Source organism: Protopterus annectens, chromosome 4.part0, assembly GCF_019279795.1.
Source record: "Protopterus annectens isolate FY-2018-M chromosome 4.part0, PAN1.0, whole genome shotgun sequence".
Taxonomy (NCBI): Eukaryota; Metazoa; Chordata; order Ceratodontiformes; family Protopteridae; genus Protopterus; species Protopterus annectens.
This window is the reverse complement of record NC_056733.1, coordinates 740259390-740274415: the sequence shown is the minus strand read 5'-3', so window position 1 is coordinate 740274415 and position 15026 is coordinate 740259390. Positions and strand designations below refer to the sequence as shown.

General features: G+C 40.8%; 1 protein-coding gene across 1 annotated transcript in view; it reads left to right on the top strand.

Annotated features, from left to right (window-relative positions):
* Positions 1 to 15026, top strand: part of TXNRD2 (thioredoxin reductase 2) — a 1479392-nt gene that overhangs the window by 1052844 nt on the left and 411522 nt on the right. The window lies entirely within an intron of this gene.

Here is a 15026-nt window from a genome sequence, read left to right as displayed (position 1 = left end):
ATGTACAGCTGAAATTTGGGACATAGGTAGAATACTTACATAGTGCACAGGTACAGTACATACATTGTGCATTAACCAGTGTTTGTAAGAGTGAAAACTATTATCGAGTACTCTAGGTTTAGTATGTGTACCTTTTCCGCTTTCACTAGCCTGGGGAGCAATCATGGCACTGCCAACTTTGCTTGAGATGTTGCCTAATGAGTTTTTAAAGGAGACTTTGGGCGATGTGTTTTGTTACATTTGCTGACTTAGTAGATGGGCTGGTTGAGGGACTCTTCTGCCACAATCTGTGCCAAAGCAGAAAATTAACATCAGAGTACATAGTGATGAAGAGAACCATATGTTACATGAGAAAGTGAAAAATTACAGTATGAACATACAGCAGACATAATTTATTAATTAACTGTATCCAAACAACTATAACAAACAAGAAAAAACAAAATGCTGTTACTGTAATTATTCATAGTGTTTACATGGTAAGGTTGTATTATGTAAGGTGAAAGTACTAATGCAAATATAATTTGTGGGTGGTGGTGGTGAGGTTTTACACGACAGTGGCATTCTATTAACTCAGAGTTGTTCTACTGAGCACTTGAAAGATGAAATTTCTCTTATTAGGAAGACTGGGTTCCATACAGCTGATGTAAGTTTATGGGCAGTCCTCTCTGTGTAGCTTAAAGTGAAAGGATATCCATGCATAGTTGTGGCTTTCATAGCAATATTGAATAGGTGCTGATGGTTATAAGTGGTAGTAATAGAATGAGTTAACAGGAGGGAAGAAGTTTAGAAAAACTAGCTTCGAGGCAGTGGTGATAAATATTTGGGAAGCCTTATAAAAGTGACCTTATGTGTGCTGAAGAGGAGTAAGCTATACTGGCGTGTTCTGCAGTGTGATAGATGAATGAAGTAGCATATTTTGTTGAGAGCTTTTGTAGGATGTTGCACTTTTTTTTGCATACCTAAGGCAAAGAGAGGGTGAAGTATACATGCTTAAGAAAGGCTGTTTTTGGCTACACAGTAATGTATGATGGGGTAAGGAGGTGTACAAGTTTGTAAAAGAGTTTTTGGCTGTTTTAGTATATTCCAGACTGAATTTGGCATGATTACTAAAAGTGAGGGTTGGAAGCCGCGGTGGTGCAGTGGTAGTGTTGCTTCCTCACAGCAAGAGGTTCTCCCGTTCGATTCTCGGCTGGAGCAACTTCTGTGTGGCGTCTGCATGTCCTGCCTGTGCTCGAGTGGCCTTCGAAAGACATGCGTGAATGGGAGTGCCGTCACTGAAGGTTGGGCATCGAGCTGGCACCTGAGCACCGTAAAAATCTACTGCCATTCCTTAGCGGACCGGAGTTCCGCTGTGGCGAACCCTAACTGGGAAAAGCCGAAAGAAGAACAACTAAAAGTGAGGGTTGGGATCCAGTGATTTGCTAATGTATTTGTGGGAATGTACATATTTTGTATGGTAAGTTTGGGAGTCTATGATGCATAATGTGGGACAGTTAATGAACCTGACAAGTTCTGTATAATACCAGTTTTATTTAACTCGTGCTTAATGTTAGATACTGGAATTATAATGAAATCCCAGTAACGACTGGAAACAATAATTCATAATCATCTGTAAACCTTCCAAAATTTTATTTTGTAGATACTGGATTACATTTTCTAATAACTTTAAGTCTGTGTTCTGGTCTTCATTTTCTCCTTACATTTCTGTGAATTTGTGCTCAGTAGTAGAGCTGATATAGCATAGCTAAATGCCTGACTGTATTTGATTATACACCCATCTGGATATACCAAGCGTATACTTTTTTGCACTTGTTCTGTTTCAGTGATGGTTAACAAAACACTACTGCATTTATTGATTTGCTTCATTGTTTATTGCTGTCCTCTGTCTGTCTGCATTTGGTTTGTTTTCCCCACTTTCCCACCCAGCTGCTGTTTTTTACTCTTAAACTCCTTAGGTTTGGAATTGCTCACCCCTGCTGTAAATTTGATTTTGGTCACTCCTCCCATTCCCATCTCATCAGCTCAGTCTACCGAGTACAGAGAGAGCATTTAGGAAGGCCAACCCCCTTAGTTTCTTAATCTTCAGCTATCGTCTGTTTCCTCCCTCTCCACCTACAAATACAAAATTTACACTTTATTCAGATGCTTCTTCTGTAATTGTGTTCTTCCTACTTTATTATCTTAGTTTTGCTTTGCTGCGTGCTCTTAAGTGTTCAAATGCTTTGATTCTTCTGCATTTATTACTACTTGTCAATAGCCTGATTATATTTGTCTGTTATTCTAAACATTTTAGTTTTGATTTTAGCACTTGGGTTTCAGGCCATTTGCTGTACATTTTAAGAAGGTTTTTGTAGTCTACACTCTTATGTACAAACCCTTATCAAAACCCTCTCTCCATAAGTCTGCCCAAGTATTCAGAACACTGTCTGGACAATTCTCATCAGTTTCTCCTGCCAGCCTGGTTGAAATGGTCATACTGAGGCAGTGTAGCAACTGCCTCATGTTCACGGACAGTCCTTTTCTAGCACATAATTCTTCTACTTGCGAGAAATGCATCTACATCAGTAACCTGCAATCCATGCTCTCTTGCGCCACAGCCTGTACTCCTGTCAAAGAGAAAATTGCCAGCACAAACACCACACCACTCACATCACATAGCCAAGCACAACAGGGTCTATAGAACAACGTAGAACTTACAGAAGTCCGATCATTGTAATATCGAACCATTATGTTTGAAACCCAACAAAATAGAAGGCACAGAAGTGAATTTTTTCCCAGGGGAAACAAATCGCTGTTCCGTGACAAAAAAAAAAACTTGACCTTAAACTTAAGTGGGGCGCTTTGCCCCCCCACTTAAATATACCAACTCCGAGATCACACTACAATGGAGGAAACAGCAAAACCCCAAAAACGGCCCACCGATTTTTTTCCCTGGGAAAAAAGTTGATGTGCCATGGCTTCGCTGTTTTCCACTTTCAGACTTTAGGGTTCGATATTACAACATTCGAACTTCTTTTAGTTCGACTTTGTAATATAGACCCAGCACAACACACACCCATCTATGCAGAGGTCCTCAATAAAAATGTACCTAAAGAGCAGAGATCTCCAAAGCACACTCAAACATTCCACATACAACACCAAACACATCACATACAGCAGACAGCACACCAGTGTCTCACAAACGCAACCCATAAGGCAAAACAATAAACCAACACAGCCCACAAGGCATAAGAATAAACCAAACATACTAGTCATTGGCAACTCAGTTGTGAGACATACCAATATCCCCCTCACCAGGCTCGACAAGGAGAAGATCACAGTCAGTTGTCTAGTTCCAGAATCCACCACATCACGCAGACAGTTAGGTCTCTCCACAAGTACGAGTCTGTCATTGTCCATGTTGGTGTGAATGACTTGAGACATACCTCCCTTGACTATATGAAGAGAAACATGATTGAGCTGTGTGTGTGTGTCCCAGACTGGTATGACCCTAGCCCTAAACAGCATCCTACCTTCACCAAGAATAATAATGTGCAGGTTTATACATGTACAACATCACATTTAAATGCACGGATCATGGCATATCAGAGGCAAGACCTTCAGGTGTTTCTCAGGATAGAAGTAATACAGACTCGGTGATAATTGTCTTGGGGGCAGCACCACAGGAAAATGAAGTGAAAGTAAAGCTGCAAGGATGGAACCAAAATTGTTATCCAACCAGGTTTCCATAAAGAATACCACATCTGATGCCCTGCAACATCAGGTAAAATATTTGTGTTATGCCCAAAACAGCATTAAATATAGTGGCAGAACCAGTGCCTTAAGAGCGTATGTCCAACCTATCTGTCCCAAAATGAAAAATCCACAGGTACTTCAACCAAGACATACAGAGACCTATCAGCGTAATGGTGCACCTGTAGGTAGAGAATGCAAGAGTCCAGTTAGGCAGTAATCCCAGCCACAGGAGTCCACAACAGCAGCCACATCTGGCTCTTTCTCTCTTAAGGATAGCCAATGTTTTGCAGATGTATGCAACAGGCCTGTAAAGTTTTGGAGAATTAAAGGACAGACTGCCGACAGCCACTGCTTTCCATATACAGACTCCTAATCCATCACAAGTGCATGAAAACACTGACATGAGTAAAATACAGCAATACAAAACTAGAATGAATGGAGTAAATTAGCAGTTCTGAAGCATGATACTGATCAGCTAAGACAGTATTAGTAGGTTAAAACAGAAAATGAATGTAAAAAATTAAATCATACAACTATTTAAGTTTTTTTTTTTCTTTTTTTTTATAATTTAACATTTGAACTGGGAAAGTCCAACTTGGAACAAAGCCAATTTTCAGCAGAGGCCTCGGGAGAAATGCTGCAGATGCATGTCTTTGTAACGTGGGAGGAAACCAGAGCACATGGAGGAAACTCACATGAACACAGGAAGGACATGCAGACTCCACACAGAAGGCACCCCAGCTGAGAATTGAACTGGAGAATCTCTTGCTGTGAGGCGACAATGCTACCGCTGCACCACTGTGTCGTCCTACGTTCTTACTCATCCTCAAACTGATGTGTTGTGAAAGTGAAAGGAGCACCTACCTGGACCTGGCTAAGACATTTAATAAAATACCCAACATAGGTATAGTTGACAGACTCACCAAACTGGCCATAAACCCCCTACGTAACTCATTGGATTGCAAGCTGGCTCAGAGGCAGGACCCTGGAAGTCAGGATTGGTGAGACCATCTCCACTAAGAGACGGGTCACCAGTGGGGTACCTCAGGGCTCCATGCCGGGGACTGTTCCTGTTTGACATCTACTTCTCATAGCTAAAGGTTAATGTCAAGGGCCTCTGACTGACCAAGTTCACAGATGACTGCAAACATAGCCGGTCTTAGGCATAGGCCAACTAAGTAGCCACCTAGGGTGCCGCTTTAGCAGGGATGCTTTTCCAGTATTTATTTGGTGCAGATAAACCAGGATGGAGTCACTGAGTGGTGTGTGTGTGGGGGGGGGGGGTACAGAATGGAGCCCTTTTTCCTAGGGCACCAGTTGACCTAAGGCTGGTCCTGACTGCAAATCATATCATAGATTCCCCCCATGTCACAAACATCTTACAAGAAAGTCTAACACAGGCAAATGACTGGTGACAAGGTCATGGATTAAAACTAATTGCCAAGAAATGCGTTGTAGTGCCTTTTGGGAAAACTGCCACCCAGGCGGATTACTCCATTGAAAAGACACCCCTAAGAGTTTACCTGGTAGTCAGGGATGTATGTAGACAATAATCTGTCCTTTGACCAACTTGTGGCCAAGGCAGTAGGAAAATCATTTTGTCAACCAACTTATAAGTAAGGGCATGGCATCCAGGTCCAAGGAAGTCATAGTGCCACTTTATTTGGCCCTTATCAGACCTGTCATTGAGTGTAATGCTCCCTTCAACATGTATCTGACCAGACATAATCAGTAGTTGGAACACCCACAAAGGTTTCTTACCAGGAGAATCCAGGGTATAAACACATTATCCTGTGTACATGGTAATCTACAGGTTACTGAGAGGCAGTCTATGCCTAGCATATAAGACATCCTCATATCCAGCTCTGGATCTTTTGCACATCTGTAAAATTAACAAGCTCAGAACCGTTAGATCCAAGGATTTAAATTTTTCTTCTGACATAAATAAAAAATGTTGCTGAGACAGATGTGTCTTAGAGGATCCCATGCTCTTAGAACAGGCTGCCCATCCATGTGAAGCAGAGTCTATCCCAGACCCTGTTTAAGTGTAATCTTGAGCAGTGGTTGGGAAATCGGGAGTTCACCCCATGACTGGCCCCTATGTCGCTGACAGAGGCAGGCAATGCCCAAACTAACACCCCTCCCACATAACCTCTAGTAACATCCTAACTAACATACCACCTCCTAATAAACACCAGTGATGCATAGGGACACAATTGGGTTGCCGGCTATGCTTATAAAGGCCCTGGTGGTCATTAATCTTGTATACCTGTAAACCTAAGTTAGTTTGAATATATGGTGGTATTAGAAATCCAGAGTCTGCTACAGATACAGAGTGAAAAAAAAAATTCAAGTCCAAATTTCCAGAAAAGCAAACTGAATTAGCAGAGTACATGTGAAGCTGAAGGACTCTAAGGTTAGACATTATAGAGACTGATGAAGTAAAAATTCCAAGTTTGAGCTCCTCAGGCTACATGTGTATACCTAGAAAAAAAAGCAGTCTGCCTATATCCTTTATGTTATGTAATTATTTAATCTATGTTCTTGTAAAAAGTGTATCGATAAGTCAGACAAGGCCACTGGTAGGCTTTGGATGTGCTACAATCCAAGCTGTAACAAAATAAATCCCTGTGATGTAACCTGCACCAATGATGTAGAAAGATAAAGCCCTGACTACTGTCCAGGTAACTTGAGTTTGATTGCAGGTTTGGTACTTGCAGTGCAGACGAGGAGGATGGGCATGCCCATTTTGTTTGGGCGGGCTGCACTCTCTCTCTCAGACACACAATCGCATTTGATCTCTAGTGGAGGGTGGAGACTCCTGAGAGATGCTGTTCTGAGACAGGGCTCAGCCAGAGAACACACATGGAGGTGTGGCTGAGACAATGCACAACCCTTTCACACTAACCTCTAGCAGTGAGATGAGATTACACAAGAGACAGGGAATTAGATAAAAAAACAACTCCCCAGCAGCAGTGTGATGCTGCTGTAGGTAACTCAGTCTCATGGATCAGGTTTAGCTCAATGAATACTAAGCTGGCATGGTAGACCTGGTGGGGAAGTAGTAGTCCTGGGAGTAGCAGATGGTAAGCTGCCGCAGTCATAGATTCATAGATTAGTACTAAGCTAACTGCCCTTGCGAGCCATTTTAAGCCTAGCCAATTATCCCTTGTGAGACTCAAACCCTGCACCTTGTGTTTCTAAGGCAAACACCTTAACCATTAGGCCACCCACCCAACCCAAGAATTTACAGTGCCATTATATAGATTCATAGATTAGTACTAGGCTAATTGCCCTTGCGAGCCATATTAAGCCTAGCCAATTATCCCCTGTGAGATTCAAACCCTGTACCTTGTGTTTGCAAGGCAAACACCTTAACCATTAGGCCATCCTCCCAACCATGTCCAACCAACCAGTCCAAAAGAAAACCAAAGAAAAGTGACACTGAACATTGGATGGCAATATCTGATGAAATGTCCTACATTTACAAGTTGTTATAAATTTCAGTACTGAAGATACAAGCAATGGCAGAACATTTGTTAAATACTCCGCAATGGAATCTGAAATGTTTTCCGTGCAGAATGCCTCCATAGCTGAACAAAATCCAGAGTTCAGAAGATCAAATTCAAGGACTAACACAAGTAGCTGTAATTAGTTAACAGGAGCTCTCAGTCAAGCACTTTGCTGCCCCTCTGCAAACACAGGTCATATACAGGTACTAGGCTGGCTGCTCTTGTGGGCTGTTTTAAGTCAAGCCAATTAACCTATACCATGTGGTTAAAGATTGGCCTTACCAATCCTGTTGCTGATAATTATAATGAGAATATATGGGAACATATCATAGATAATTTGAGGGGACCTATGAATGGGAGAAAGCATTTAGGAGCTGCCTTTGTCAATTAGCAGTACAGGCCTTTAATGTTCCAGGGCTGAAATCTAAATAAATTTAGAAAAGCAATGCAGCAAGTAACCCGCATAAATTCGGAATGACCTCAAAAGTCTGAGTTGGCTGCTTTCTGAGGAGCAGTAATAAACTCTAGTAAACCAGAAAAAATAAGAAAAATCAAATAAACAGGATGGATGTATTCATTTTTCAGATCCATGTCTCCGCCTTCTTTAAGCTAAGCAGCACTTTATGCTAAGGTCTTGCATGTTGTGTATGTACATTAATATATATTTTTTTTATTCATTCTTTGTTGATCAAGTTAATCACACTAGGCTAGTGACCTCTTTTCAGGGCAGACCCGAGGTTCATAGCTAAATTACTAGGCTAACTATCTCAGGTGACCTTTTTAAACCTAGAAAAGAAGAACAAATGGAGCAACCAGTTTATGAAACAACAAATAAGTATAAAAAATGGTAGGCAGAGGTATGTAAACCCACTTTAATGAACAAACACAGAAGCACCAAAAATAAAACGAAATAAAAACAAGATGAGCGCTTTCATAGCACAACTGGATACTTCATCAGATCTAATTCAAGTTACAATACAGCTGTCTTTAAGTACATTAGTGTTTCAAATCACGTGACTTTAGTAAGGGTTTTTAAACCTAACCATACTTCCCAAAAGTGAGAATCAAACACTGTGCGTTGTGTCTGTAAGATAAACACCTTAACCATATACCAACCTCCAACTCTACTTCTAGGGTAAATTTGACTAGAGCCTCAGGAAGCTTCTGCGTTTGTATATATGTGTATATGATACACACACATGATCTGGAGAAAGTTTTGAGTGTTTTATTAATGCATATTTTTATCTAATAAAAACTAACCCATGGCACAAGTCAAAAAGGTCTGCAAGGGCCTTTTTATATTGCAGCATCTACCCATTAAAAAAAATACTTCATATTTATTTTCACCGCTGCAAGAAATTTTAGTTTTCTTTTTTTTTTTAATTTCCTAAATAAAATTTAGTCCTTATACTGCTGCACCATTTGGTTCAGTTTTGGAAAAAATTTGATTTAAACCAGGAACAACACTTGATGGTGAGTCATCAGCTTAATTTTTCATCAGTTCACCTGTAGTTTGCTCAGCATTATTATATAGTATTTATATCTGTAGCAGCTGAATAAAGTATGGATTATTAAAATCTCCACAAGCCCGTTAGGTTTATATTGTGGAATTTTATGTGCTGTACCTTTCAGAAACAACTGATGTCTACTGTTTGGGAAAAATGGAATGCATCTGAGCACTTATGTAATTGCTAGGGCAAGCATAATTAAAAATACCTTATTTTTGTTAACTAAGAAAGGCTAAAATGATTTCAGAAATGCACTAGAGAAAAATATTCCGTAATATATTAACTTTAGCTCTACTGACTTTGCATCAGAAATAACTATTCCAAGATTTCTAATTGATGCTTTATTGCATACAACACTCAACTGCCATTTTTTAAATTTTTTCTACTCCCACAGGGAAAATTTAAATTTTTTTTAAGATTGGGATCAGGTTTAAACATTCGTGCAAATGCTTTCAGAAACTTCTGTCAAAGGTACATACAGTGAAAATTAAAGCATACTTTATGGAATATCAGTGAATAATGTGGTATATAGTTATTTTCCAGAATGTTTTCATATGTATTGTTTTATTGTTTTAAGTATAACAATTAACATTGTAGCCAATTTAGGCATCCACTGTGGCACATAGTATCCTTCATACAGCAGAACACTGACCATAGACTGCACAGCATAACAGGGTTAGCCACCTAAAATAGGCATGGATATTTGCTGGGCATAAGTGGTTTGAGGACCTGGTTTACTCCGACCTACACCAGGGACCCATACTACTGATCAGAGGGGGTCTGTGTGTCCTATTTGCCAGTGTTTGTCCACCATAAAGCCTAGCAGTGCTGTGCCAGTATACTCCTGGCCTGATGGTTACCAGTTGCTCAGCGTAGGTTACCTAGAATAGCTCAGTTGGCTGAAAGTTGACTGTAAAAACAATGAACTTACCAAAAATGAACTAAGGATTGCTACACTAAGTAAAGGTTCTCTGATGGGATGCATTTTTGTAATGCAACAACATGATGGTAAGGGGAAGGTTGGACATCTTGTGTATCCAGGAGACAAGGTGGAAGGACAGTGCAGCAAAGTCATTTTGCTTGGAATCCAGAGTCATCTGCTAAAGAGGTAGGACAGACTAGAACATGTGTGGGAATTGTGATGAGAGAGTCTTTCAAAGACAGTGAAGGATGTCATCACAATTAGTGACAGACTCATGGAAATCAGACTCCATTGTAAAGATGGGCTGAGATTATGAATACCCCTGTGCCCCACAGCAGGGTTGTGATGACAAATAAGTGAGCACATTCAGTTAGCAATTTCAGTTGCTGCTAGATAAAGTGGGAAAATTAGGACCTGAATGATCATATTGGGACAAACAGAACAGCTTGTAGGACTGCCATGGATGGGGCAACAAAATAAAATAAAGAGAGTTCATTCTAGACTTCTGTCTGGAAAATGGGTTGCTGGAGGCCAGCACTTGGTTCTCCATGAGACAGCGACATGGTCAACATATGACTCCTGTAGACTTCCTCCTAGTAAGGAAAAGGCACTGGGTAGGGTCAGAGATTGCAGCATGATCCCCAGTGATACTGTTAAACTCAAGCATAAAACAGTTTTGGCCAGAATCTGCTGCATGCAGTAGTCAGAGAAGACTATAAGACCAACACAGACTAGTCTGAAGATCTTTAAGTTGACTGGTGTGAAATCACAGAAGTTCAAGGAAATATGTATTGCTTTAGTACGACAGGAAAAATAGTTAGAATTAAAGAATGGCAGTATCTCAAAACAGCATAGGTGACATATTTAGAACAGATGTGCAGCCAAGCCAGGTATGGAAATAAGGTACATAAAGAAAGCTGGTGGTGGAGTGCAGAAGTCCTGGAAATTACTAAAAAAAAAAAAAAATAGGAGAGCAGAATGAAGTGGGAGATGGAGAAAAAACAGACCAGGTTTAGGAAGAGCACTGGTTGGCTGATGGAGGCTAAAAGAACAGTTAGGAAATTGGAGAACTTTTATTAGCTGTGACTCTGCAAATTGCCCAAAGAAACTATTAACTTGCAACAGAAAGATAAGATAGCCATTGGACACCATTCGTAAGGTGTGCCAGTAACAATCTGCTCACCAGGCCAAAGCACATCAGGAGCAGCTAAAAGGAGAGCTTCCATCAGTTTCTGAATGCAGAAAAGCCCAAAGAATCTGTGTTGCCCTGTGTACAGCCTACAGTGAAAGAGGAAGAAGAGCACTAACAAGTACAACACTAAAAATGAAGTCGGGGAAAGCAGCAGATTCGGATGAAGTTGCTGCAGATGTGGTCAAGATGCTGGGTGAGTTGGGGGAGAAATGGCTCTGAAAGATGCTCCTCGCAGTATGGAAAGAAAGTGCTATCCTAGATAAGCTTTCTAGTACCAGTGTACAAGAACAAAGGGCATACACAACTGTGGGCAGTACAGAGGTATAAAATTCCTGTAGCTGTGCATGAAAGTGCTACAGAAGGGTGTCTGAGTAGAAAGTAGGCCGGGAGATAACAGTATGGATTCAAATCAGGATGCTGGATAACTGACCTAATCTTTGCAGTGATACAAGTTGTAAAGAAGCTGGAAATGAGGAACAAGTCCAACTGGGCATTCCTAGATTTAGAGAAAGCATATTTCTTAAGAAAGTTAATTTGTGATTGTTTGAAGTCTCAGAAACATTGGTAGCAGTCGTGCAGGCTATGTACAAGGACCCAGTAACACAAGTATGGAAATTGTTTTGACTCAAAGATGGGTTGCCAGTGTTAGTGGGTGTGCTTAATTGTTCAGCTTTTAGATCACTCCGCTTTATTTTGGTGATAGACATCAGCAAAGAAGTGTGAGGGGACAGGTACAGAAAGATGCTATATGCAGACATTGTGCTACTTCAAGCAGATTCTGAACAGAAACTTCAGAAAATAATAGCACACTGGAAAGCAAAACAAAGGTACACTGGATGAAACTGTCTAAAAAGACAGTTGTCCTGGCAGCAAATGGTAGAAATCAGAAGAAACAGAAAATTAAGATAGGAGGGGAAATACTGACACTTAACAGCTTCAAGGTATGATTGAGGAAATGGGAAGCCTGAATGTAGAGGTCAAAGTTAGAATGAGAGATTCTACACCCACCTGGCACAGACAGTAGTAATGTGTGATGAACCAATGCCAAAGAAGCTGAATAGTAAGGTATGCAAGAGTATTGTGACCAGTGCTTCTGTACAGCATAGAAACATGGACAGTGAAGACAGAGCATTTGAGGAATCTTGAGTTGATGGAGATGAAGTGCCTGAGGGGTGGTAGGATACACACTAAGAGATGGACAAAGAAATGAAAACTTCATAGCAGATACCAAATTATTTTATTTATTTTATATTTGTTTACTGGGAAAGTCCGACTGGACACAAGTCCTTTTTCAATGGAAGCCTGGGGAGAAAAGCTAAACAAATGTCCACGTTTACATATACAAGTAATATAAAAAATACACACATTTACACAGTTGGCAGAGTAAAAGATCTCATGTACACAAACAACATATACAGGTAGTTTGTATATTGCAGAGAAGTTAATACATTCAGTATAGTGAGCGTGTTTGCAGTGTTAAAGCAACACAGTTGACATGTCTGAGTTAAAGATCAATAGGTGGCATACACCTAAGTAATAGATTAAGGGAGTTTCCTTTCAGTGTTTGCACCTTAGCATCAGAGATAGAAAAAAATGTTTTTGTGAATGTTGAATAAGAAATGAAGGCCTAATCAGGAGTAGTGCATGAGCATAGCCATGTTTTAGGTGGATTTTAAGTGGGTCTCTCTGTTTTTGTAGCTATATTTATTTTTATTTTACATTTGTTAACCGGGGTGTCTGAGCCGAAAACGCCCTTTTTCAACAGAGGCACGGGGAGAAAAGCTCCACATAGAAAAATTACAGATACATTTAGACATGATCAGTATACACACAACTTACAAAAAACATGTTTTTACAGTGGTATGCAGCACATCAACAGTTACAGTGGAGAGAACAAACAAAAAAATATTAATTTAAAAATAAAGGTACTTAATAGATTTGTGGTGTACAACTGAAATTTGGAACATGGGTAGAATACATACATATAGTACACAGGGACAGTACATACTTTGTAGATTAGCCAGTGTTTGTATATAGTTTGAAAAGAGAGTCACCTGCTGCGTTGTTGATTTTAGTTACTTTCAATAAAGATTTGTTGCTAGAGCATAGGATACGGTTACTTGAGTAAGGGAGTAGGAGATTTTGGAGGTAAGGGGTTTTCTCTGGTTGGTTTAGAATTTTATAGGCCATAGTGAATTGGTTATAGAGTAGGAGTTGAGGTAGTTCTAACCAATTAATTTGCTTGAGTGGTGTGACCTGAAAAATTAATATTTGGCAAACCTAGCAAATTTGTTATGACTCTATTGTAATTTTTGCTAAATCTGAATCTGATGTCAGTCTTCACATAATCCATGACTGTGGGCTCTGTACCGAGCCTTGGAACCAACTCAGCTGCTGTTCCAGCTTGCTCCTTCCAAAACTATAGAGCTAAGCTCTACAAATAATGCTCCTTACCACATTACTCCGATCTCGTTTGCCGCTTCATAGTGCCAGACATGTTCTCTCTGAGCTCTGGACTGATAGCTAATTTTCTAAAACTGTAAGTTAGATTTTCCTGATTTCTTATTTTCTATCTTATTCCATTATATCTGCACTTACCCACTCCTTTTTAGCTAGTCTACTTTGTGCTTGCATGTATGTTATTTCTCTGATCTATGGTTATTTTCTCAAGTACCCTCGCTGGTAATTTTTTCCCCTTTACCTTTGGGTATTCTTAAATACCATTGCCGGTATTTCTTTTCTTGCCTTTTTCCTTAGTTGATTAAAAAAATTCCTTTCTGACTTTTCTGTACGAGTGTTTCAAGGTCTGTGGCATTTGTTTGCAATGGCTGACAACCCCATTAAAGACACTTCGGACTTCAAGAAGTGCCAGAAATGTTACAGGAAGCTTCCAAATTCAGTTGGACACACTCTGTGTCTATTGTCTTGGTGTGGTCCATCTACAAGAGGACTGTGCAATCTGTCACAGTTTTAGTCACAGAACTCTCCCTTCAGTGGATCCCTTTGTGGACTGTCCTCCCAGCCCCTTGGCGAAACATCTACCAAAATCTCAATCTCCAGTTCGATCCACCAAGAGCCTGTCTGAATTTGATATAATGAGACTGGTGGATCAGCTCCTTATGGCAAGGGGATTCGGACCCCCCTGGTAACGACTTTCCCAACTTCAACTGGTTCAGTTCCTGTCAGAGCTCCTTCTCCAGCACCGAAAGAAACCCTGAGTTCTTCTGGTTGGTCGGACCTGGAGACCTTCTAGGGTCAAGGCTTCATTGCCGGTTCCAAGGGGCAGGGTTTGACTTGGATACGTTCGGAGTCCTCAGTGCCTCTCTGTGCTTTGGCATATGTAAGCTCGACTCTGGCTTCAGAGGTGGTCTCCTTAGTGTGAGATGAGACCACGGTTCTGGAGGCTTTCGGTTCTGGGCTCCCATCCATCTACCGGGGTGGGGGGGGTGCATGCCTTTCAGGCCATGGAGAATACCTTGTCCATTGTGGGCAAACAGTCTATGCCTTCCCTGTTGGACCAAATGTCTTGTCCATCCCCTCAACTGGACCTTCCTCCAGTTTCTTCCGTGTGACAGAGGGCACAAAAATCTTCGGTTACCTCTCTGGAACAAATCACCGAAGAGGTACCCTCAAAGAGAAAGTGCAAGAGGGAGCACTTGGACTCACCTGAGGAGTCATTCACAGAAGATACTGATTTTGATGTGTGGGAAGGTTCCCCTAAGTCACCCCCTGAAGATGTTTCCTTTGGGGTCATCCTGGAATTTCTTAAACAGAAGGGTGGCTTGACTACCCTCCAGCCTTCCTCATAGAAATCTGTATACTTAGAGGCTTTTCCATCCACTGATGATCTTAAGCTAGTAGCTCAGTAGGCTTGGAAGTTGTCTGACTCTATTGAGCCGATCGCAAAGATACCTGACCGCATCCTTTCTGCCCCTCAGAATGAGCAACACTGGGTCAAAGAAATTCCTGTGGACGCCATGGTGGTAGCAGCAGCCACCAAGAAGGAACTTGCTGACGAAAGTACTACTATCCATCCTCCTAACAAAGAGCCTAGGACAATGGATAGATTTGGGAAGCATCATCGCTTCATCGACCTTCACTCTCAGATCCTTGAATTACATGGCACATTTTATGAGGCTTTAAAGAGATCTGATTAA